Below are 26,250 nucleotides of genomic sequence, written 5' to 3' on the forward strand. Positions count from 1 at the left end.
CGTATTGAGTCACTGGGGGCACCCTAAATGGGAGTTACCTCAGTAGCAGTTTGAGACACCAGTCAGATAATGGATGTGAAAGCTTTTAGAAAGGTTGAACGGCGGCTGAAATCGCGTGTGTTCCATTTACAGATGGGAAACTGAGGCACGAGATACCAGAGGATGGAGTCAGGCCACGTTGTGCGCCACTCTCCCCGCTTAGGTGGGTGAGGAGACCGAGGTGTGTTGGGCCCCCGCTAAACACCAGCACCGACCTGAGCCCCGCCCAGACCCCTCCAGCCGGCTTTCCCTGTCCTCTGCTCGTGTCCTAATAAAGTTATTGAAATTGACACCGGTTGCTAAGGAAGTGGGTCGCCGAGCCAGGTTGCTAAGGAAGTGAGCGGCCACTGTCTCTCCCCATCCGGGGCAGCGGGGAATGGCTGAGCCAGGGGTTCGCCGCCCCCGCCGCCGCCGCCGCCGCCGCCGCCGCCGTCGCCGCCCGCTTTCGGCTCGGGCCGCAGGTGAGTCGGAGGGGCCGGGCGCCCACCGAGCAGGGCTAATCCTGTGGCCGCCTGGGGTTTTCCCTGCGACCTGCGCCCGCGCCTCTGCCTGGCTTTGCTGTCCCGCGAGCCGGAGCATCCTCTGCCCTGCCTCCTAGGCATCCTTTGGTAGTCCGGACGGCCTTGCCCCTCCTTCCCCTGGCATGATCGCGGCCCGACCCCCAGACACGGCCACCTTGGGTCGCAGCCCACCTGGGGGCCCTGGGGCGGTGGTCAGGGCCCCAGTTTGGGAGGAGGGCGGGGAAGCGAGAGCCTGGGGTCCGAACCTCGGCGCTGTGCTGGGCTTGCTGTGTGACCTTGGGCAAGTCTTTTCACCTCCCTGGCCTTAGTTGACCTGTTTATTCAATGGGGTCCTAACACTTGCTGCTCAGAGTGGTTAAGGTAATGAGAAGTGTATGTGAAAGTGCCCTAAATGGGGAGAGGGAGAATTCTTAGGGCACCCTAGCATGGGAGACCAAGAGGGCAGTTTGAAGTCTGAGTGAGTTAGAGACGTGGCATTTCCACTTAGTAACTGTGTGGCCCTGGGCAAGTTAATTTCTCTGAGTCTTCTTTTCCTTATCTGTGAAATGAGGTAATAGACTACTGTGGAAATCAGTGAGACTGGGTATGTCAAGTAGCTTGGCACATAGTAAGTGCTCAACCAGCTATTATGAGGCGTCCAGGGTAGGAGGGCAAGACTTCCAGGAGGAGATGACTTTGGGACAGGTAAGGTGTAGGTGTGTAGAGTGCCAGCTCATATGGGTAGTCCTACTGCAATGCCAACCCCCAACCCCGGTTTTACTTCTCCATTCTGCTCAGAGCAAGGGAGGTACTTCTACAAGTAGTCCTGGGAAACTCTTTGAGGTCAACCCCTTGTAGATAGCTGGGGTCATGGTCTCATTTTCTACCTGGGCTTCGTTGACCCTTCCAGAAGAAAAAAGGCATCTTTGTGGCCTTTGGGAAGTGCTTAAAGCAGTAATAACTATTTACAAGCATATGATTAAGAAGCACTTTACCAGGCATATTATTTCATTTAATCTTTACGTAGACTTTGCCAGGTGCCTGGTGATGTCATCCTCATTTTGCCGATGAGGAAACTGAGGTTCAGAAAAGTAAAGGGAAGGACCTGCTTAAGAATCCTTTTTTTTTTTTTTTTTTTTTTTTTTTTTTTTTTTGAGACAGAGTCTTAGTCTGTTGCCCAGGCTGGAGTGCAGTGGCGCGATCTCAGCTCACTGCAACCTCCGCCTTGTGTGTTCAAGCGATTCTCCTGCCTCAGCCTCCCGAGTAGCTGGGACTACAGGTGTTCACCACCTCGTCCACTAATTTTTGTAGTTTTAGTAGAGACAAGGTTTCACCATGTTGGCCTGGCTGGTCTCGAACTCCTGGCCTCAAGTGATATACCTGCCTCGGCCTCCCAAAGTGCTGGGATTACATGCGTGAGCCACCACACCCAGTCATTGCCTAAGAATCTTGTATCTATTAAGTGATGGAAGTGGATGTGTTTCTAGGTAAATCCTGTATTTTATCCCCCATTCACTGTTGCCTCTGATTTTGCAACAGTTGCTATTATAAGGCCACAGGGGTATTCTTTTGTTACTTTTAACTGGCTAGAAGTTAAAAGGCAAGGAAACAAGATCTCAGGTAAAGCTTTATTTAAATAGATACCACCCAAAGTGAGGATCTCAGAAAATAGTTGGAATCTTTTTTTTTTTTTTTGAGACGGAGTTTTGCTGTTGTTGCCCAGGCTGGAGTGCAATGGCGCCATCTCAGCTCACTGCAACCTCCGCCTCCCTGGTTCAAGCAGTTCTCCTGCCTCAGCCTCCCAAGTAGCTGGGATTACAGTCATGTGCCACCATGCCTGGCTAATTTTGTATTTTTAGTAGAGATGGGGTTTCTCCATGTTGGTCAGGCTGGTCTCAAACTCCCGACCTCAGGTGATCGCCTGCCTTGGCCTCCCAAAGGACTGGGATTACAGGCATGAGCCACTGTGCCCAGCCTGAGAGCTGGAATCTTTAAAAGAGGGCTTCTCTGACCCTCATTCCCTCCTCGTTAAAATGAGGGGACTAGGCTAGATTATACTGAAGGCCCTTTCAGTGCTGTTATGCAGTTGTGGTTAAAAGCTTGCAATCAGACTACCTGGACTAAAATCTTGGCTCTGCCACTTCCAAGCTGTGTGCTACTGAGCAAAGAGGTGCTACTTTACCTCTGAAATGATGCTCAGTACCTCTGAAATGATGAGAGGACTTTTTGGTAAGGGGCTCTGTGAGGAAGAATTATTCGTAGTTCATTTTGAACCCCTTGGTGGTATAGTTTCCTCATCTGTAAAATGGGGATAGTAATAGGCCTTATTACCTGTGGCCTTATTATCATGTATGGCTGTTCTGAGGATTTATTTGAACTTAATATATGTGAAGTGCCCAGCATATTTGGTAAACATTAGCTATCGTTATTTGGGTTTAACGTGGTGCTTGTGCTGTATTTTCCATGTATGGTTGGTGAAAGAATAAATTAAAGTGTGTGATAATACCAGGTCCGTCAACCATAATGTCATTGCAAGCATGAAACAGTAGCCATCATGGCATTATATAAATGTTGATATTTTTATACAGTTGCCCCAGGAACCTGTAATCCTGTGCCACAATGGGTTGCAAAGAAAGGTAAAGCTGTCCAGGCATGGTGGCTCACGGCTGTAATCCCAGCACTTTGGGAGGCCAAGACGGGCAGATCACGAGGTCAGGAGATCGAGACCATCCTGGCTAGCACAGTGAAACCCCATCTCTACTAAAAGAAAAAAAAAAATTAGCTGGGCATGGTGGCGGGCGCCTGTAGTCCCAGCTACTCGGGAGGCTGAAGCAGGAGAATGGCGTGAACCGGGGAGGTGGAACTTGCAATGAGCCAAGATTGCGCCACTGCACTCCAGCCTGGGCGACAGAGCAAGACTCCGTCTCAAAAAAAAAAAAAAGAAAGAAAGAAAGATGAAAGCTGATGGTAGGACGTTAGGTTTAGTAGCTCAACACCCAATTCAGTAAATATTTGCTAAATCCCCTTATGGTAGGCACATGGAGGATGTGGAGGTCAATCCCATCTCCATATCCTTCGAGGAACTCAGAGCTTAATTTGCAAATTACTGCATTTGACATCTTTAAATGAATTCATATCTTATGTTTGCCTTGGCTGCAGAGTGAAGCCACTGATTCTAATCTGTTTTGTTGTGTCCCTAGACTTCTGTTAGGTGCCTGGATTAGAAACCTCAGATTGCTTCCTAAGCCTTTTCATCCATTAATTCGCAAGTCCCTGAGAAAGACCCCCTCTTATGTAACAGAGAGTAACAATACTTGACAATAACAATAAGGTGCCTAATGGCGTACAAAAATGCTTACACTTGCTTACACATGCTTTTACTCATTTAATCTTATCTGTGTCCCTTCAAGGAAGGTAAGGTGCAGATTAGGATCTCTGTTTTATAGTCGAGGAATCTCAAGGGAAGCCAAGAAGCCATGATGCTATTGAGTGGCCCATTCACGTTGAAATCCAGTCTTCTGTCTTCAAATTCAGTGTACTTACCACTATCCTGCCCGGATTGTATTTATTCAGTATTTCCTGAGCACCTAGAATGTGTCAGTTCTGTTTTAGCCTGGAGATATCATGGTAGAAAGGTACAGAGTCCCTTGCTCTCATGCAGCTTATATTCTACTGGCAGCAAACAGAAAAATACAGCAGTAAATGAACAAGGGAATTTGGATGAGGAATAAGTGCTGGGGTGAAATCCCATCTCTATTAAAAATACAAAACTTAGCTGGGTCTGGTGGCACGTGCCTGTAGTCCCAGCTATTCAGGAGGCTGAGGCACAAGAATTGCTTGAACCTGGGAAGCAGAGGCTGCAGTAAGCCGAGGTTGCGCCATTGCACTCCAGCCTGGGCAACAGAGCGAGACTCCGTCTCAAAAAGAAAAAAAACCCAACAAACTAAAAGAAAAAGAAAAGGCCTTGCTAGGGTGGTGACGTTTTTGCTGAGATTTGCTCCCAGGGACGGGCCAGCCATTTGAAGACATGTCAGAAGGAAGAGCAAGGGTAAAGGCTGTGAGGTGGCAACAAGCTTGGTAAGTTCCAGAAACTGCAAGAAGGCTTACAATGGCTGGGACAGGTGAGTCAAAGGCAGAGTGGGGAGGTGGGTGGATGTAGGGGATGGAAGTGGTAGGGAGCGCTCAGATCATACAGGACCTTGTCTGCTAGAGTAATGAGTTGGGATTTTGTTCTAAAAGCTGTGGAAATCATTGGAGGTTCTGGAGAAGGGACGTGGCATGATCTATTTTTGTTTTTTAAAAAAATCACTCTGGCCTCTTTGTGGCAGTGAATTTTAGAGGGCATAGGAGTGGCAGCCAGGAGGCTAGTTAAGAGGTTAGGTGAGAGAAGATAGTGGCTTTCTAGGTTGGTGGCAGTGGAGATGGTAAGAGGACGGATTGGGGATGTGTTTCGGAGGTAGAACCAGCAGGATGGCGGGATGAGGGTGAGAGAATAAGGATGACTCCTGGGTTTTTGGCCTGAGCAATTAAGTAGATGTTAGAGATGCCATCTGCCTCTGAAATGATGAAAGGACTTTTTGGTAAGGGGCCCTATGAGGAAGAATTATTCATAGTTTATTTTGAACCCTGTAGAGGAGAGGCACAAAGTATAAGCATCATACTTTATAGTCTGTGGGGAGGAAATCCCAGATTATGCTGGCAGAAGCTAGCCAGGTGCAACTGATTGAAGCCTGACGTTCCTACTGTGAACCAAAAAAAAAAAAAAAAAGTCCTGCTTTTCTACAGTCTGGCTCTTTGCCAGCCTGTGGAGCGGCAGGTGTGGGCTTTGCCAGGGCAGTACCCATCTGTCTTTCTGTCTTGTGCTGTTGGCATTGCAGTGTTGACTCAGGATCTTGGCTGAGGGAGCCTGGCCAGCTCTGGAAGAGGGAGCGGAATCACTAGTGAAGTTCACTTGGTGTGCCAAATGGCCACATTCTCCCTGCCAAAGTGGTTCTTTCCTGGTCACCAAATGACAGTTCTGAAGTTTCAGAGCTTTTGACTTCAGAATCCCTGGAAAACCTATTGTACTCTACCAGAATTCCTAGAGGATTCTTGAATCTCTTCTGAGCAAGGGAATTCGAGCTTCATTGTTATGTATTCCAGTAACTGTACTTGTAAATCTGGGCATTACAGGGTTGTACATTCAACATTGTGAATAGTAAAACTAATAGTCTTATCACTGCCACTTGTTTATTTAATTAAATTTAATAAATTTATTCATTTTGGAGACAGGGACTCCCTCTGTCACCCAGGTTGGAATGCAGTGGTGTGATCATGGCTCCCCCACAGCCTTGAACTCCTGGGCTCAAGTGATCCTTCTACCTCAGTCTCTTGAGTGGCTGGGACCGCAGGCATGTACCGTCGTGCCTGGCTAATTTAAAAAAAAATGTTTTGGGGACGGGTGTGGTGGCTTATGCCTGTAATCCCAGCACTTTGGGAGGCTGAGGCGGGCAGATCACGAGGTCAGGAGTTTGAGACCAGCCTGACCAACATGGTGAAACCCCTTCTCTACTAAGAATACAAAAATTAGCTGGGCGTGGTGGTGCGCACCTGTAATCCCAGCTACTCAGGAGGCTGAGGCAGGAGAATCGCTTGAACCCGGGAGGTGGTGGTTGCAGTGAGCTGAGATCGCACCACTGCACTCCAGCCTGGGCGACAGAGTGAGACTCTGTCTCAAAAAAAAAAAAAAATTCTGTAGATGGCTAGGCATGGTGACTCACACCTGTAATATCAGCACTTTGGGAGGCTGAGGCACGTGGATCACCTGAGATCAGGAGTTTGAGACCAGCCTGGCCAACATGGGGAAACCCCATCTCTACTGAAAATACAAAAATTAGTCGGGTGTGGTGGTGCATGCTTGTAGTCCCAGCTACTTCGGAGGCTGAGGTGGGAGAATCGCTTGAACCTAGGAAGCGGAGGTTGCAGTGAGCTGAGATTGTACCACTTCACTCCAGCCTGGGTGACAGAGTGAGACTCCATCTCAAAAAAAAGAAATTTGTAGAGACGGGTCTTACTGTATTGTCCAGGCATCTTGGCCACAAGTGATCCACTCACCTTGGCCTCTCAAAGTGCTGGGATTACAGGCATGAGCCGCTAATTTTTTTAGAAAACTTGGTCTCACTCTGTTGCCCAGGCTGGAGTGCAGTGGTGCAGTCATAGCTCATTGTAACCTCCAACTCCTGGGCTCAAGCGATCCTCCCACGTCAGCCATCCAAGTAGCTGAGACTACAGGTGCATGCCACTACACCCAGCTAATTAAAAAAAAAATTTTTGTTTTTAATTTTTATTTTTTGTAGAGATGGGGTCTTGCTATGTTACAGGCTAGTCTCAAACTCCTGGCTTCAAGCAATCTTCCTGCCTCAGCCTCCCAAAGTGCTGGGATTACAGGCATGAGCCACAGCACCTGGCCACCACTGCTATTTGTATAACTTTGCAGTTTAGAACGCTCTTTCCTGTGCATTCTCATTTACTAATTGTCAATCAGTTGAGATCATCTGGACTACATATTATCCCTGGTTTACAAATGAAGACATTGTGGTGTGGAGAGGTCACTTGTTTTTGTCAGTAATATTGAGCATTTTCTAGGTGCTGAGTTAGGGAGATCCTTGCTGCTCAAAGTGTGTTCTCTGTGACAGACGTACCATGTCCCCAGGACCTTGTCAGAAATGCAGAATCTAGGCTGGGTGCAGTGGCTCACGCTTGTAATCCCAGCACTTTGGGAGGTCAAGGCAGGAGGATCACTGGAGGCCAGGAGTCCGAGACCAACCTGGGCAAAACAGTGAGACCTCATCTGTATTTTTAAAAACAGAAGAAGAAGAAAACAACAACAATAACAAGGCCCAGATCTAATAAATCAGAGCCTGCCTTTTACCAAGATCCCGGATGTTTCCTGTGCACATTAAAAGTTTGAGATGCTCTCACCTAGGTAATCAGTAGCAAAACTAAGACTTACCAATGATAATGACAATGAAAATAATAGTCGTAGCTAAGATACATTAGCCAAGCACTGTTGTAAGCACTTTACACATGTTGTTTCATTTAGATTTAGACCTCACACCAATCCTGTAACACAGATTTCCAGAAGAGGAAAGTAGAGGCTCAGAAAAGTTCAGTAACTTCCTGACATCTGCTGACTCCAAGTCTATTGCTCTTTCTACCATTCATTCGCGTGTTCATCTGTTTTTCAGGTGGGCAGTGACCACATCTTAGCTGTCTTGTCAAAGGCCTTTCTCTTCCATACCTGCATAACTAATTTTAAATGATGACCAAAAAAAAAAAAAAAAAAAAAACAGTGACTTCAAAGAATGTTTGAGAAAATCAAGGGAAAAACTTCTGAGCTAGATGGGTGTCAGTTACTTGACTGATGAGGCCGCAAACAGATATCTCATTTGGTCAGATAAGCTACCTCTCACACTTCTTAGTGATCTAACTTCAGGGTCCGAACAGCTGAAGCAGGTAGGAACTGTGAGCTTGTATTCTGAGTCATTTAGCTCTAAGCTGTTTCTTGATTCTGGTGATAAATATCTACACTGGGTGAGAAGATAGTGGATAAAGTCCCATATAACACCCGCCAACTAATTGTTAAAACATTCCATCTCACTGTGCCTCAGTTTTCTCTCTTTGCCCTGTGGGCTCATTATTTTCCTTTCAACACCTCCTGTCTTTCTAGACTCTCAGAAAGATTTATTGGTCAAGGACTATGCCATTATAGGAAATTTTGACCTGAAAGGATGGTGGGAACTGGGTAAAGGCAGGATTCTATCAATTCTGCTACTTGCTGTGTGACTTGGAGCAAGTGACTCAACCTCCCTAGGCCTCTGTCTTGCACATACATATATATATGTAAAATAAAGATATAGGACAGTTCTTCCCAAAGCCCTTCCAGCCCTGCCCACAAGACTGAACCTTGAGTTGGGTGATATTTTGTTCTTTCTTGGTGACTTCATACTGAGCTTTCTCCCAGACCTTTCGGGTGTGGCTTTTAGAGCGTATTTCTTGGCAGTCAGCATTACAATCAGCTCATCTTATCAGCATCACACATCTGCACAGCAGCTTGGGATGTTCATGTTTAAGGTTCAGTTAATCATGGTGACACATTGTGTCTTCTCACTTTGTCACACTGATTGCGGACATTGAGCTCTTCACACAGGAAGATCTATCTTTAGCATGCTGATTTATTTAACTCATAATTTGCATTAGAGAGGGAACCAGTGATAATCATGGTGGGTGTGGCTTTTATTTTTAAAGTTTTTGGCAAGACATTTGCAGCACTTGCATTTTGTCATGCTCGAATATAGTCTATAAATGGAAATGGGTTCAAGTGAAATAGAAATTGCCATAGATTATTGGGAGCTTGGGACTTAACCACTCTGGAGTCCTTCATATCACCTTCAGCAGTGCTTTCAGGAAGGGCTTGCTTGGCCTTTTGTGTGTGACATAAATTAAACAGAAACTAAAAGCTCATAGCACAATCTCTAGCAGCTTAGCAGACTACAGTAATCATTACTTTGTAACACATTTCAGAACATAAGCAAAAAATCTAGCTGGCAAATCATAAAAGATTCCATCTAGGTAAGATAAAATATCAGTTCAAGTTACCTAAAGATAACCACAAGAAGATAGTCCTTGGTGGAAGTAGTTACTGGTTTTGCAAGATCTGCAATAATAAGTTAGACTCTGGCCTAAGAAATATATGTAATGTTTTTCCTTATTCTTCAATTGTCAGCCTTTTAAAAATATATAATTTTTTCCGATTATAAAAATAATAAACTTCCATTGAGTAAAAAAATGAGGAAAATACTGAACAGATTAAATAAGGCTGACTTTAAGATCCACCACTGAGAAATAACTACTGTTAACATTTTACTGTCCATATACAAATGTATTCCTAAATACATTTTATCTCATAGGCTTGCAGTTCTCACCTGTTTCCTCCATTGTTGTTATTTAGGCCATTTTCAACGTTTAAACATTATGAGTAATGCTTCAGAGAACATCTTAATGATGATTATTTTGTGTAAACCTTTGTCTGCACTGCTGATGATTTCTTTAAACTAGGTCCTTTAATGTTAAAAATTTTAAATTACAAAGGCAACCCCCCTTAAATAATGTTTTTAACATGGCAGTGTTAACCTAAAGCTGAAAAGACAGACAGAATTACAATTTGGTTGGGGAATTTACCCATGGTGATGGTATCCTAACTCAGGTTTTAGCTTACTTGACTACTTGCAAGTATATTTTTAGAAAGTTGTATTCAAAGCATATTTCCCATTTTCTATTTGGAAATGTTCGCTTAACATTATTTCATAACCATTTTTCCATATTTTTGTACTTATTTATTTCAATTTTTGTTTCATTTTATTTTTGTAGAAACAGGGTCTCACTATGTTGCTCAGGCTGGTCTCAAACTCCTAGGCTCAAGCGATCCTCCTGCCTTGGCCTCCCAAAGTGCTCAGATTACAAGTGTGAGCCACCAGGGCCAATCTATTTTATTCGTTTATTTTTGAGATAGGGTGTCGCTCCATTGCCCAGGCTGGAATACTGTGGCATGATCATAGCTCACCGTAACCTCCAGCTCCTGGGCTCAAGTGGTCCTTCCACCTCAGCTTCCTAAGCAGCCAGGGCCACAGGTGCGTGCCACCACTTGTGGCTAATTTTTAAATTTTTCATGGAGGCAGGATCTCACTATGTTGCTCAGGCTGGTCTCAACTCCTGGCCTCAAGCGATGCTCCTGACTCAGCCTCCCAAAGTGCTGAGACTACAAGTGTGAGCCACTACGCCTTGCTGTGTTTTTGTGTTTAGTAGTTATTACTACATGTTAGTAGTTTAGTAGTAACTACTACACTTTCCCTGGCATTGAGCATTGAAGTTGTTTCCACCTTTTTATAATCACATATAATGTGTTATACAGAATATCTCCTTCTCTCTCAGCCTCTTAAGAGAACAATTCTAAATAAGTGGTTTGTGAAAAGTTTAAACTTTAAAAAATTCTAACAGAGAACTGTCCATTTCCCTTCTTAGGATCCTCTAAAAGTATCTTTTTTTTTTTTTTTTCAGATGGAGTCTCACTCTGTCGCCTAGGCTGGAGTGCAGTGGTGCAGTCTCAGCTCACTGCAACCTCCGCCTCCTGGGTTCAAGTGATTCTCCTGCCTCAGCCTCCTGAGTAGCTGGGATTACAGGTGCACACCACCACACCCAGCTGATTTTGGTATTTTTAGTAGAGATAGGGTTTCACCATGTTGGTCAGGCTGGTCTTGAACCCCTGACCTTGAGATCTGCCCATCTCGGCCTCCCAAAGTGCTGGGATTACAGGCGTGAGCCACCGTGCCTGGCCTAAAAGTATCTTTAAAAAACAGATTTAGCTGGATGTGGTGGCTCATTCCTGTAATCCCAGCGCTTTGGGAGGCCTAAGTGGGAAGATTGCTTGAGGCCAGAAGTTTGAGACCAGCCTGGGCAGCATAGTGAGACCCCATCTATACAAAACATATGAAAATTTACCCGGGTGCAGTGGCTTGCACCTGTACTCCCAACTACTCGGGAAGCTGAGGCAAGTTCAAGCCCAGGAGTTCAAGGCTACAGTGAGCCATGATTGCGCTACTGCATTCCAGCCTGGGTGACACAGTGAATGAGATCCTGTCTCCAAACAAACAAAAAACCAACTTTATTTAGATATATTTTACATATCATGAAGTGTTTTTTTGATGTAATAGTTTTTCTCACCTTCTTTTTTGTCTTCTCTTGATCCATTTTTCTTTCTGATGAAGAATTCCCTGTGAGTAGGACCCAGAACATAGGCCTTTGTCATTTCAACCCTTCATTCTCTGAATAGGCTGTTTATTGGCAACATTAACTGGAAACATTTTATGTACAGCATTGGAGTCTCACTCTGTCGCCTCAGCTCACTGCAACCTCCGCCTCCTGGGTTCAAGTGATGTGCACTGTATGAACTGTGAGAGCAAGCATATCATTATAACATTGGACAATGAGCCAAGACAGTTCTGATGGACTTTTGAAGAGGGATTTTTCAAAAAGCATTTAACTCATCATATTAATAAAATAAATCCTATGATTTATGGGAAATTCTGTTGGATCAACTTTGGAAACTGTTTACTATAAAGGTAGCATGCGTAGGCATGAATCTTGATAAGACAAGATTCTGATCCGGGGGTCTGAGTGGGTCCTTATATTCTGCAGAGCTGAACCAGGTGGAATAGGAGGAGAGTTTGGGTAACAGTCAAACACAACATCCTAAATTATGTTGAATGTAGTGGTGAGAGCTATTCCCTTTAAAACTCTCTCTTGGTTCTTCTGACTGTGTCAAGAAGAATACTGTATTTGTTTGGTACTAGTCTGGTTTTTTTTTTTTTTTTTTGAAATGGAGTCTCAGTCACCCAGGCTGGAGTGCAGTGGCACGATCTCAGCTCACTGCAACCTCTGCCTCCTGGGTTCAAGCAGTTCTCTGCCTCAGCCTCCTGAGTAGCTGGGATTACAGGTGCCTGCCACCATGCCCGGCTAATTTTTGTATTTTTAGTAAAGACGGGGTTTCACCGTCTTAGCCATGCTGGTCTTGAACACCTGACCTTGTGATCCACCTGCCTTGGCCTCCCAAAGGGCTGGGACTACAGGCGGGAGCCACCACGCTCGGCCACTAGTCTATTTCTTAACACTTGTTAAGCTCCCTTTCAAACCAATGGCGATCAAGCTTCAGGCCTCAGATAAGCTACAGTATTTAGCTAGAATTTAGTAACATTGTTGTCTGTTCTTATATTTATTTTCACAGTTACTTTCTATTTATAACAAGTGATACTGATTTTCCATTCATGGTGGTTATATAAAGTTTCTTTTTAAAATAAACTTTGTGTTAAGCAAAGTAGATTTAAAGAAAAAATGTTAAGTAAATAATAGTACAGGTGATGATAGACATGGCGAAAATTGTCCAGAAACAATCGGATTATTGACATTTAGGACATGCTGGTGTGGAAGAAAGGCCATGGACTTTGGAGCCAGATGGACCTGGTTTCAGCTTGCTTTGCCACTTATTAACTCAGTGTGCCATGTTACTTCCCTGTCTAAGTCTCTGGTTTTTTTCTTCTGCAAATTGGGTCAGGGCAGAGTTACCACTTGTGGGCCAGACGCTTGCTGCCTGTCTTCTTCTAGTCCTTACACGGCCCCAAGCAGCAGGTGTTAGTGATATTCCCGTTTTACAGATGAGGAAATCAGCTCCGAGGGGTAAGAAACTTTCACAGAGCCTCAGAACTACGAATGATAGGCTGGGCACAGTGGCTCCCAGCACTTTAGGAGGCCGAGGCAGGTAGAACACCTGAGGTCAGGAATTCGAGACCAGCCTGGCCAACATAGTGAAACCCACGCTCTACTAAAAATACAAAAGTTAGCCATGCGTGGTGGCAGGCGCCTGTAATCCCAGCTGCTTGGGAAGCTGAGGCAGGAGAATCCCTTGAACCTGGGAGGTGGAAGTTGCAGTGAGCCGAGATCACGCCACTACACTGCAGCCTGGGTGACAGCAAGACTCCATCTCAAAAACAAACAAACAAAACTAGGAATGATAGAGCTGGGTTTCAGTCCCAGGTGTGTCTGAATCTCTTTTTGGCTATTCAGGCTACCTCTGCCTGTTAAATACAGGTTTTGCTATGGCCCTCTGCCCATAGCATTATTCACAATAGCCAAGAGGTAGAAGCAGCCCAAATGTCCGTTAACAGATAAATGGATAAAGAATATGTGGTACAGGCCAGGCGCGATGGCTCACGCCTGTAATCCCAGCACTTTGGGAGGCCAAGGCGGAAGGATTGCTCGAACCCAGGAGTTCCAGACCAGCCTGGGCAATATAGTGAGACCTTGTTTCTATAACAAATAATAATAATAATAAATTAGCTGAGTATGGTGGCACGTACCTGTAGTCTCAGCTACTCAAAAGGCTGAGGTGGGAGGATTGCTTGAGCCTAGGAGTTCAAGGATGCAGTGAGCTGTGATTGCACCACTGCACTCCAGCCTGGGTGTCAGCAAGACTGTGTCTCAAAAAAAAAAAGAAAGAAAATATATATAGTGCATACATGGAATGGAATATTATTCAGCCTTAAAAAAGAAGGAAGTTCTGACACATGCTTTAGTATTGATGAACCTTGAGGGCATTGTGCTGAGTGAAATAAGCCAGTCACAAAAGGACAAATACTGTTATGATTCCACTTATCCGAGGTAGCTAGAGTAGACAAAATCATGGAAACATGGTTACCAGGGGCTAAGGAGAGGGGGAAATGAGGAATTGTTCAGTGGTTATAAAGTTTCAGCTTTGCAAGATGAAAAAGTTCTAGAAATGTGTTATACAACAATGTGAATATAGTTAACACTACTGAACTAATACACTTAAAATGATTAAGAGGGTAAATTTTATATTATGTGGGGTTTTTTACTGTAATTTTAAAAACATTTTAAATGATAAGCCATTGGTTAGAGGGTGATTTTTTTTTCATTTGGAAAATCCCAATTATGCATAAAACTAGAATAATGTAATGAATCATGAACCCATTACCCACCTCCAGCAGTTCTCAGCACTTGGCAATCCTATTTTACCTATAACCTTTCATGCACCCCACCCCTGAAAAAGATCCCAGACGGCATATAACTTTATCTGAAAATATTCTTGTTTATCTCTAGAGGATAAGAACTTTCTTTTTAAAATAATAACATTTTTTTACATGTAAAAATAATTTCTTACATTGTCTCATATCCAGTGTTCCAATTTCCTTGATTGTCTTATACATTTTTTTTTTTTTGAGACAGAGTCTTGCTCTGTCACCCGGGCTGGAGTGCAGTGGTGTGATCTAGGCCCACTGCAATCTCTGCCTCCCGGGTTCAAGCAATTCTCCTGCCTCAGCCTCCCAAGTAGCTGGGATTACAGACATGCATGCACCACACCCAACTAATTTTTATATTTTTAGTAGAGACAGAGTTTCACCATGTTAGCTAGGCTGGGCTTGAACTCCTGACCTCGAGTGATGCGCCCTCCTTGGCCTCCCAAAGTGCTGGGATTACAGGTGTGAGCCACCGCGCCTCGCCTCATTTTTTTTTTTCTTGAGACAGGGTCTCACTGTATCACCCAGGCTTGAGTGCAGTGGTGCAGTCAGAGCTCACTGCTGCCTCAAACTCCTAGGCAGCTCAAGCAAACTCCTGGGCTCAAGTGATCCTCCCAACTTAGCCTCCTGAGTAGCTGGGGCCACAGGCATATACCACCACACCCGGCTAAGTTTTAAAATTTTTTTTGTAGAGACAGGATCTTGCCATCTTGTCCAAGCTGGTCTTGAACTCCTAGGCTCAAGTGATCCTCCCATCTCGGCCTCCCAAAGTGCTGGGATTATGGGTGGTGAACCACCTAGCTTGGTCCTTGTACATTTCTTAACAGTTGGTTTGTTTGAATCAAGATCAAAAAAGGAGCTGGACGTAGTGGCTCACCATGGTGGCTGGTATTACATGATGGACCTGTAATACCAGCAGTTTGGGAGGCCTAAGTGGGAGAATCACATGAAGCCAAGAGTTTGAGACCAGCCTGTGCAACAAAGCAAGACCCCCCCCCCCAACATCTACAAACAATTTTAAAAATTAGTCCAGGCATGGTGGCTCATGCCTGTAATCCTAGCACTTTGGGAGGCTGAGGCGGGTGGATCACTTGAGGTCAGGTGTTTGAGACCAGCCTGGCCAACACGGTGAAACCTCGTCTCTACTAAAAATAGAAAAAAAAAAAAAAGAAAAGTCGGGTCCAGTGGCGCACGCCTGTAGTCCCAGCTACTCTGGAGGCTGAGGTGGGACGATTGCTTGAGCGAGGAGTTCGAGGCTGCAGTAAGCTGAGATTCTGCCACTGCACTCCAGCCTGGGCAACAGAGCAAGATCTTGGCTCTTGAAAAACAACAGAATGTGAAGACCTTGACTCTTAAAAAACAATAGAATGTGTACAACAGTCCTACCTCTGGGAGTGGATCCTACCAACTACTCCCACTTACCCTAAAGGTATATATGTTCAGTATAGCCACTGCAGTACTGTTTGCAGTAGCAAATGACCAGAGACAATCAGAAGGTCCCTCAATAAGGGACTGACTGATCAAAGACATTTTTTGGCTGGGCGCAGTGGCTCATGACTGTAATCCCAGCACTTTGGGAGGCCAAGGCAGGCGGAACACCTGAGGTCAGGAGTTCAAGACCAGCCTGGCCAACATGGCAAAACCCCGTCTCTACAAAAAATAAAAAATTAGTTGGGTGTGGTGGGGTGTGCTTATAGTCCCAGGTACTTGGGAGTCTGAGGTGGGAAGATTGCTTGACCCCAGGAGGTTAACGTTGCAGTGAGCTGTGATTGTGCCACTGCACTCCAGCCTGGGCAACTGAGACTCTATCTCAAAATAAATGAGTGAATGAATGAATGAATGAAAGGAAGTAAGACAGAAAAGAAAGGAAAAAGAAGCAGCTAAGCATGGTGTCTGATGCCTGTAATCCCATACTTTGGGAGGCTGAGAGACGGAAGGATCACTTGAGCCAGGAGTTTGAGACCAGCCTGGGGACCAGCCTGGGCAACATAGTGAGACATTTGTCTCTACAAAAAATAAAAACAAAATTAGGTTTGGTGGCATGTACCTGTAGTCCCAGCTACTGAGGAGGTTGAGGTGGGAAGACTACCTGAGCCCAGGAGGTTGAGGCTGTGGTGAGCCAACATCATGCCACTGCACTCCAGCCTGGAGTGCAGAGCAAGAGTCTGTCTCAAAAAAACAAACAAAGAAAACAACACAAAATGAGTTGGGGGGGGGGAGAAGGAGTTCTCCAAGATTTATATAGGAAGAAGTACAGTGGTATATAGTATACTGCTACTTGAGTTAAAAAGGTTTAAAAACAAAAGATGAAGATGAAGGAGCAATGCAGATATGTTAGGAAGATTTACATGTTCACTGTATACCCTGTACAGCTTGAATTGCTTTAATCTTTGCATAGACATACACATGTATATATGCATATATATCAGGTGTTTTAAAAATATATGGGTTTATATATGGGTTTTAAAATAAGACAAATCTGGTTTTGAATCCTGACTCTTCCACTTAATTGTTGTGTAACCTTGGGCAAATTAATTTCCCTGAGTCTCTGATCCTTATTCTTTAAATGAGGCTAATGCCTGCCTTCCTCCCAAGGTGATTTTGAGGATTAAAAGAGGACTCACATTAAGCTCTTGGTATACTGTGAGTTGTGACTATTGAATACAATAAAACCCAAGAACTGCATTGATTCTGAATAGTAGGTGTTCAACAGACTTGAATATATTTTTGAATGTATTTTATGTTTTACAATTGAATGCCAAAAAGAGTTTCTTTTCTTCTTTCCCTACCTAAATAAATGCTTTGTTTGCCTCTTTGTGTCATCAAATGACAGAGAGTACATGGCGCCAGTTTGAATTCAGGGCAGGCATTTATTGTCCTTGTTACTTGACTGTGACGTTTTTAGGTTTCTTTCCGGAGAACTAGCGTGTCTTCTTCAGACATTTAAGCTGAAATCAAAGTTCTGGACTTTTCTCCAAAGAAAACATTGCTTTATTGCTTCCCCCACCTTAATTATAAAAATCAAAATACATGCACCCATCAAAAAATACAAAGAAAGCAAAAAAATAACCTGCAGGCGCACCACCCTAGAGGTCAATATTACCTGCATTTCATGAGTATTTATTAGTACTTTTCAATGTTGAAAGCTAAGCATTTAACATTCATTAGTTTAATCCTCAGAACAGTTCTTTAAGGGAGATATTGCTATTAACCATACTTGGTGGAAGAAGAAACTGTGACTTAGTTTCTTGAGATTTTATAGCTAGTAAATGGCAGAGCAGAAATTCAAAGCCAGACCTGCTGAACACCTTAGCTCATGCTTTTAACAATGTCTTTACTCTGTGTTCCCCAAATCTGCATCTGCACATGTGCCTGTACACATAAACATTAACTGTATCATAGTAATTCTGTTTAGTAGCCTTTTTCTTCACTCAGCAATATGTCTTGAATATTGCCCATATCTAAATACCTAGAGGTTTGTTGCCATTTTTAATGGCTTCATAGTTTCCCATTGTAGAGATGTGCCATAATCTAACCACTCCCTTATTGATGAGCATTTAAGTGCTTAGAGGTGGTGATGTGACAAACACAAATGTGTATTACATCGTTGCACATGTATTTAGTTACTCAATTATGTCCTTAAAATAATTCCAAGAAATGGAATTGCTGTTTCAAGGGAGTATTCACATTTAGAGTTTTGGTACTGATTGCCTGACTGCCCTCAAGTATGTTGTGCCAATTTGAGTTGCTGTGGCTCTTATATGTTCTTTCTGTAAGGGACATTTTGAAACTTTTTAGACAGTTCACGCAACTGTTTGGCTTACAAAAAAGGTGACGCGCCCCCCCCCCCCTTTTTTTTTCTTTTGTGACAGAATCTCGCTCTGTCGCCCAGGCTGGAGTGCAGTGGTGCGATCTCAGCTCACTGCAAGCTCCGCCTCCCGGGTTCACACCATTCTCCTGCCTCAGCCTCCTGAATAGCTGGGACTACAGGCGCCTGCCACCATGCCCAGCTAATTTTTTTGTATTTTTAGTAGAGATGGGGTTTCACCATGTTAGCCAGGATGGTCTCGATCTCCTGAGCTCGTGATCCACCCGCCTCGGCCTCCCGAAGTGCTGGGATTACAGGTGTGAGCCACCACGCCTGGCTGACCTTATGTTTACAAATAATGCCTGTAATAACAACAGAATATATTTCATTACTTTCTTATTTGACATCTGTGCTCTAAATGCTTTTTAGAGCCGACACTGCATGACTTGCTACATTTACGTTAGAAAGTTAAAAATTCTAGTGCTGTGGACCTAATAGAAACTGTTCTACAAAGCTTCATCATAAATTTAGGATAAGTAGGTCCCAAATTTAGGTCCCCTAGTAGGTCCCCTCATTTATCAATTAAAACATTTTTATTATCTTTTTTTTTTTTTTTTTTTTTTAATTGAGACAGAATCTTGCACTGTCGCCTGGGCTGGAGTGCAGTGGCATGATCTCAGCTCACTGCAACCTCTGCCTCCCGGGTTTGAGTGATTCTTCTGTCTCAGCCTCCCAAGTAGCTGAGACTACAACTGCCTGCCACCACGCCCGGCTAAGTTTTGTGCTTGTAGTAGAGACGGGGTTTCACCATGTTGGCCAGGATGGTCTCGATCTCTTGACCTTGTGATCCACCCGCCTCCGCCTCCCAAAGTGCTGAGATTACAGGTGTGAGCCACCACACCCGGCCCATTTTTATTGTCTTATATTCATGGTGGTCAGCACAAATGGATAGATAAAATGGGAAAAATGAGTAACCCCTGTATATTTGTTTAATTTCACAAAACCTTTCCATCTCTCTTTCCCCTTGATTTTATTTTATTTTATGACTAAGTAATATATTTACATGATTCAAAACTCAAGAGGTATTAAAGGGTAAACACACTTTGGGAGGCTGAGGTGGGCAGATCACCTGAGGCCGGGAGTTCAAGAACAGCCTGGCCATGGCGAAACCCTGTCTCTACTAAAAATACAAAAATTAGCTCGGCGTGATGGTGGGTGCCTGCCATCCCAGCTACTCGGGAGGCTGAGGCACAAGAATCGCTTGAATGGGAGGCAGAGGTTGCAGTGAGCCGAGATTGCACCACAGCACTCCAGCCTGGGTGACAGAGTGAAACTCGGTCTGAAGAAAAAAAAAGGGTGTATAATGAAAAGTTTCTCTTCTACTTTTGGCCCTCATCCACCTAGCTCTTTTAGGGAAAGCCAGTGTTGTTATCTGGCAATTGTTACATGGTTCTTGTGAATTCTTTCAGATATATTTTATGCACATATAAGCAAATGTAGAACCATTTTCTCAATATGTATAAAATGTCTTTTTAAAAGTTCTGCAGGACAGTGGTGTTATTTTTCAACCCAAGATGGATAATCTTGTTTTAAGAAGTGTGTAACTCCCTTTGTGAAACTGGCCAACTTAGGAACCAGAGACCTAGAATTGGACTTGCTTTCATGGTGTGGTTCAGGGATTGCAAACACGGAGTCCTGATACTTCAAAAACAATTAGAAATAATTGTAAAAAGGAGTAGTGTTGATGGTGATGAGGTGGATACAGAGTAAAAACAGCTGCTTCCCCCGAGAGAAGCCTGTCCAGGGAATTGGTTTAGGCTGCTTAGCAGGGAGTCGCTTTTACTCCTTGCTCGAGTGTTGCAGTGCTTTTCTGATGGCTCATGTGATCTTTGGCTTGGGCTGCATTTCAGATACTCTGAGTATTTGAACCCTGGGCCAGGCAGTTGGCAGGTGGTTGCCTGATCTGATCTTACAGGACATTGCTTTGGAATGCATTGATTTGAGGTGCGTTAGTATGCACTCTGTGTGCCCACAGGTTGCACCTCCTTGCAGGGTTGTTCCTGGGGAATTGCCAGACCTCTATTTTTTCCCATTTGGAGATACCACATACTCATTAAAGAGAATTTGGAAAATACAGAAATGTTGAAAGAGCAGGGGAAATCACCTATACTATTACCCAAGGTTGACCACTATTGATGTTTTTACGTGTGTCTTTATTTTTATATAATTGTGATTGCATGCAGTGATTCAATTTTGTAAACTGCTTTTTCATTTATGATAAGCATTTTCCATGTCATTACAGAGCCTCGGCAAATGGCGTTTAAAAAGAGGGGCTAGTATGTCGGGCCTTTCTTAATCAAATCATACATATATGAATTTGGTCATAGACAGAGATGTCTACAAGAGCCAGCCAGGAAGTATAAATGAGCAAAGCATGCTAGATATGAAACAGGAGATAGTGGGGTTGGGGAAGATTCCTATTGCTTCCACTTGGGGTTCAGATCAAGGGCTGTCAGATATTCCCATGTTTCCAGAGAAGTGGATTTTTTTTTTAATATGAAATTGTTAGGCCGGGTGCTGTGGCTCACGCCTATAATCCCAGCACTTTGGGAGGCTGAGGCGGGCAGATCACCTGAGGTCAAGAGTTTGAGACCAGCCTGACCAACATGGAGAAACCCCATCTCTACTTAAAAAAATACAAAATTAGCCGGGCAAGGTGGCGCATCCCTGCAATCCCAGCTACTTGGGAGGCTAAGCGGGGAGATTGAACCTGGGAGGCGGAGGTTGCAGTGAGCCAAGATCATGTTGTTGCACTCCAGCCTGGACAAGAGTGAAACTCCGTCTCAAAAAAAAAAAAAAAATTGTTGTTTTTTTGAATAAAAAAAAAAAAAAATTCAGGCCTGGTGCAATGTCACACCAGTAATCCCAGCACTTTGGAAGTCCAGGGTGGGTGGGTCACTTGAGGCTGGGAGTTCGAGACCAGCCTGGCCAACATGGCAAAAACCCAGCTCTACAAACAGATACAACAATTAATTGTGCATGGCGGCCTGAGCCTGTAATCCCAGCTACTCAGGAGGCTGAGGCGGAAAATCGCCAGGGAGGCGGAGGTTGCAGTGAGCTGTGATTGCGCCACTGCACTCCAGCCTGGGTGACAGAGTGAGACTCTATCTCAAAAAACAAACAAAACAAAAATTCAGAGAATAATATAAGAGATAGAATCAGCAAAGTAAGGGAAATGTTATAAAGCTTGAAACCTTCCTCTGTTTTTGTTTTTTAAGAGAAAGGATAAAGTATTACAGATAAAGTTGAAATATCCTTCCCATCTCTACTCCCATTATCCATACTTCCCATTGCCCAGTTTGGGCAGCCACTGTCATAAATTGTTACATATCCTTCTATCTCCCCTCCCCTCCCCTCCCCTCTCTTCCCCTTCCCTTCTTCAGAGACAGGGTCTCACTCTGGAGTGCAGTGGTACAATCGTGACTCACTGTAACCTCCACCTCCTGGGCTCAAGTGATCCTTCCACCTTTTTGGAGTAGCTGTAGGTAGTAGGCCACCACACTGGGCTAATTTTCATTTCTTGTAGAAATAGGGTCTTGCTCTGTTGCCCTGGATGGTCTCAAACTTCTGAACTCAAGTGATCATCCTCCTACCTCAGCCTACCAAAGTGCTGCAGTTACAGAGGTGTGAGCCACTGCACCCATCCTATCCCACTTTTTAGTACTTATACATACATAAATGCAAATCCATGAGCACCGTATTTTTTTGTAAATTCCTAATCGTAACTGTCACTCTGCAGCTTTGTTTCTCACTCAGCCTATTTATTTATCCATGTTAAATCTGTAACCCTAATTCAGAGATTGGCAAACACTTTCTGTAAAAGGCCAGATAGTAAATATTTTAGTATTGTAGTCCATATTGTCTCTATTGCAACTACTCAACTCTATTCACCTCTATAGTTAATGCAGCAGTAGATAATATGTAAACTAAGGATTATTGCTGTTCTAATATAACTTTGTTTACAAAACCAGGCTCTGGGCCAGATTTGTATCCTGGACTGTAATTTGCTGACCTCTGCTCTAATTTATTACTTATAACTTGTAACTACTGAATGGTGTGTGTGTGTGTGTATATATATATATATATATATATATATATTTTTTTTTTTTTTTTTTTTTTTTTTTGAGACAGAGTCTCGCTCTATCACCCAGGCTGGGGCACAGTGGCGCAATCTCAGCTCGCTTGCAACCTCTGACTCTTGGGTTCAAGTGATTCTCGTGCCTCAGCTTCCTAAGTAGCTGGGATTACAGCGCATCGCAGCATGCCCTGCTAATTTTTGTATTTTTTAGTAGAGAGAGGGTTTCGCCATGTTGGCCAGGGTGGTTTCAAACTCCTGACCTCAGATGATCCTCCAGCCTCAGCCTCCCAAAGTGCTGGGATTATAGGCGTGAGCCACCACACCCAGCCATATTGTCTATAATATGAATATATCATATTTTATTATTCATTTCCCCTATAAATGGATGTCTAGGTTGTTTCTAGATTTTTTTTGTTTGTTTTTTGGGACAGGGTCTTCCTCTGTGACTCAGGCTGGAGTGCAGTGGTGTGATCATGACTTGCTGCAGTCTTAACCTCCTGGGCTTAAGCAATCCTCCTGCCTCAGCCTCCCAAGTACTGGGACTATAGGCATGTGTCATCACGCCTGGCTAATTTTTAAAGATGGGGTCTCCTTCTGTTCCCAGGCTGGTCTCCAACTCCTGAACTAAGGCAATCCTCCTGCCTTGTCCTCCCAAAGTACTGGGGTTATAGGTGAGAGCCGCCACACTGGCCTGTTTTGTTTTGTTTTGTTTTGTTTACAGATAGTGTCTCCCTCTGTCACCCAGGTTGGAGTGCAGTAGGGCTATTATGGCTCACTACAACCTCCAACTCCTGGACTCAAGGTATCCTACTGCCTCAGCCTCCCAAGAAGCTGGGACTACAGGTATATTCTACCACACCCAGCTATATTTTTTAAATGTAAATTTTTTTTTTGAGACAGAGTCTCTCTCTGTCGCCCGGGCTGGAGTGCAGTGGTGCGATCTCCACTCACTGCAAGCTCCGCCTCCCAGGTTCACACCATTCTCCTGCCTCAGCCTCCCGAGTAGCTGGGACTGCAGTCGCCCACCACCACGCCCCCAATTTTTTCTGTATTTTTTAAGTAGAGACAGGATTTCACCGTGTTAGCCACAATGGTCTCCATCTCCTGTCCTTGTGATCTGCCCACCTCGGCCTCCCAAAGTGCTGGGATTACAGGCGTGAGCCGCCGCACCTGCTGATTTTTAAAAATTTTTTTGTAGAGATGGTCTCACTATGTTCCCCAGGCTGGTCTTGAACTCCTGGCCACAAAGAATTCTCCCACCTCGGCCTCGCAGAGTGCTAGGATTACAGGTGTGAGCCACTGCACCCAGCCTGTTTCTAGTTTTTCTACTGTGATAACCATGCTGCAGGAAGCAATCTTGTCCATGTTTTCTTGTGCACATATGCAAAGCTTTTTGCTAGGATATACATAGATAGAGAAGTGGAATTGCTGAGGATTTTGTTGTTGTTGTTGTTGTTGTTTATTTTTACTTTTGGAAACAGGGCAAGACCTAGCACCAGGCTGGAGTGCAGTGGTGCAATCATGGCTCACTGTAGCCTTGACTTGGGCTTACGTGATCCTCTCGCCTCAATCTCTCGACTAGCTAGGACCACAGGCAAGCGGCACCATGCCCTGCTAATTTTTAAATTTTTGGTGGAGATGGAGGTCTCCCTATGTTGCCCACGCTTCATGGTCTTTTTTTTTTTTTTTTTTTTTTTTGAGACAGAGTCTCACTGTCACCCAGGCTGGAATGCAGTGGTGCAATCTCGGCTCACTGCAGCCTCCACCTCCTGGATTCAAGCAATTCTCCTGCCTCAGCCTCCCAAGTACCTGGGACTACAGGCACATGCCACCACACCCAGCTAATTTTGGTATTTTTAGTAGAGACGAGGTCTCAAACTCCTGACCTCAGGTGATACGCCCGCCTCGGCCTCCCAAAGTGCTGGGATTACAGGTGTGAGTCACTGTGCCCAGCCCATGTTTTATTTATTTATTTATTTATTTTTGAGACGTAGTTCTGCTCTTGTCAACTAGGCTGGAGTGTAATGGCGCGATCTCAGCTCACTGCAAACCCTGCCTCTGGGTTCAAGCAATTCTCCTGCCTCAGTCTCCTGAGTAGCTGGGATTACAGGCGCCCGCCACTATGCCCAGCTAATTTTTGTATTTTTAGTAAAGACGGGGTCTCACCGTGTTGGACAGGCTAGTCTTGAATTCCTGACCTCAGGTGATCCACCTGCCTCAGCCTCCCAAAGTGCTGAGATTACAGATGTGAGCCACCACGCCAGGCCCATGTTGTTTTAAATACCAGGTGGGCCAAATGAAATGTTTCAGATAGAATGTAACCAGTTTGTGACCTCTCTCTTAGGCTTTGCATAGGAAGCCAGTAGTTACTGAGAATCCAATTCATACCTAGTTCTGGACTTTGAGGTGAGACTCTATGACAGCTAGCAAGGTGAGGATGCATGAATCTAAACACAAAAGAGTTGGAGAACGGTCTGGAAGAGTGTGACTGCCGTGACAAATGTGCATCTGATTTCCTCAGCAGATAAAAGAGTTGAGGTTGGGGAATTACTCAATTTTTCATGTTCAATAACCATTCAAACAGTGGGTGTTAACATTGAATGACAAGTTCTAGCAGAAAAGGTCTTCAGGATGAAGGCGATGAGCTGCTGATCTGTGCTTCCTTCTTTCCTGGCAATTCTGTGAGTTTCTTTAAAGATTTATCACTCTAATTAGACCCACTGGAAGAATAACAAAGGTAATAAAGAAAGAGTATCAGGGCATCCTTCCAAGAAAACTCTCTCCTTTGAGGAAGACCCAGAATAAGATTTTAAGCCTTGGTGGCAGGAAATTAACTTAGTCCATTTTCCTGAAAGAATATGTCAATAATACATGACTAGTTCAGTCTAGCTGGGTGAGTTCAGAAAAGAAATGGTGTTCTGTGTTCAGAGTTGAGGAGATTTAATTAAGGGGACTCATGCTTTGGGAATTCCTTCCTTTTTAAAGATTTTTAAGATTAATGTAGGTCATTATCATTCCTTTGTTTCTATCATTTTGGAGAGCTCAAAAAATATACGGAGCTATTACAAAGCAGCTGAACCTCAAGGTCAGCTTGCTGCAGGCTTTCTTTCTTCTTTCTTTCATAGGCTTGGAGCCCCATTGTTTTGACAGGTAAAAGTCGGACAGCTCCGCCTTCTCAGAAGTCTGTAATGCAGAAGAATCCGTCCTCTGCACTGACCTGTCTCCCTGTCCTGCCCTGCCATTCTGTTTCTCTTACTCTATCAGGTCTAGGATCTTGTCTGGCAGGCTCGTGCACTGAAACAGAGGTCTTCCCAGAGGATATCAGGGGCTGGGATTTTCCCTTTGCACCTAGATCAGCTTTGGCAGGCGTCTGTTGAAATGGAGGGAGAGACAGGCCGTAGCTCATGAGCCATTCCCCTGAAATGAAAAGACGCAGGAAACTGGCCATTCTAACATCTGTCTCTTTCTTACCATCTGGCAAAATTGTAATAGCATCTAGAAGAAGTTTGTCCAACCCGCGGCCCAGGATGGCTTTGAATGTGGCCCAACACAAATTTGTAAACTTTCTTTAAACATTATGAGATTTTTTTTGCAATTTTTTGTTTAACTCATTAACCATCGTAGTGTTAGTGTATTTTATGTGTGGTGCGGCTCAAGACAATTCTTCTTCCAGTGTGGCCCAAGGAAGCCAAAGATTGGACACCCTTGATCTAGAAGATAATGACTACATTCCTGAAGGGCTTCCTTTTGCATAGTTTTCTTTACACGGCTTGAGATTTAGTTCTTATTGAACATCAATTAGGTATTTAGATCTCAATTTAATCTGAATTTTTTTTAGGATGATTGTTACAAACTGAACAATAGAAATGTTATTTTAGAGTGGGCGCTGTGGCTCACGCCTGTAATCCCAGCACTTTGGGAGGCTGAGTGGGGTGGATCGCCTGAGGCCAGGAGTTCCAGACCAGCTTGGCCATCATGGTGAAACCCCATCTCTACTAAAAATGCAAAAATTAGCTGGACCTGGTGGCGGGTGCTTGTGATCCCAGCTACTTGGGAGGCTGAGGCAGGAGAATTGCTTGAACCCGGGAGACGCAGGTTGCAGTGGGCCGAGATCATGCCACTGTACTCCAGCCTGGGTGA

The 26,250-nt window shown here is 44.3% G+C and overlaps 1 protein-coding gene across 1 annotated transcript in view; it reads left to right on the forward strand.

The window, feature by feature from the left end:
* The first annotated feature begins 276 nt into the window (after positions 1-276).
* Positions 277-26,250, forward strand: part of KIF3B (kinesin family member 3B) — a 57,096-nt gene continuing 31,122 nt past the window's right edge. The window contains exon 1 of the mRNA XM_055104469.1: positions 277-500. The gene's annotated coding sequence lies outside the window, so the exon portion shown is untranslated. The remainder of the gene's footprint in view (positions 501-26,250) is intronic.

This window comes from Pan paniscus, chromosome 21, assembly GCF_029289425.2.
Source record: "Pan paniscus chromosome 21, NHGRI_mPanPan1-v2.0_pri, whole genome shotgun sequence".
NCBI lineage: Eukaryota > Metazoa > Chordata > Mammalia > Primates > Hominidae > Pan > Pan paniscus.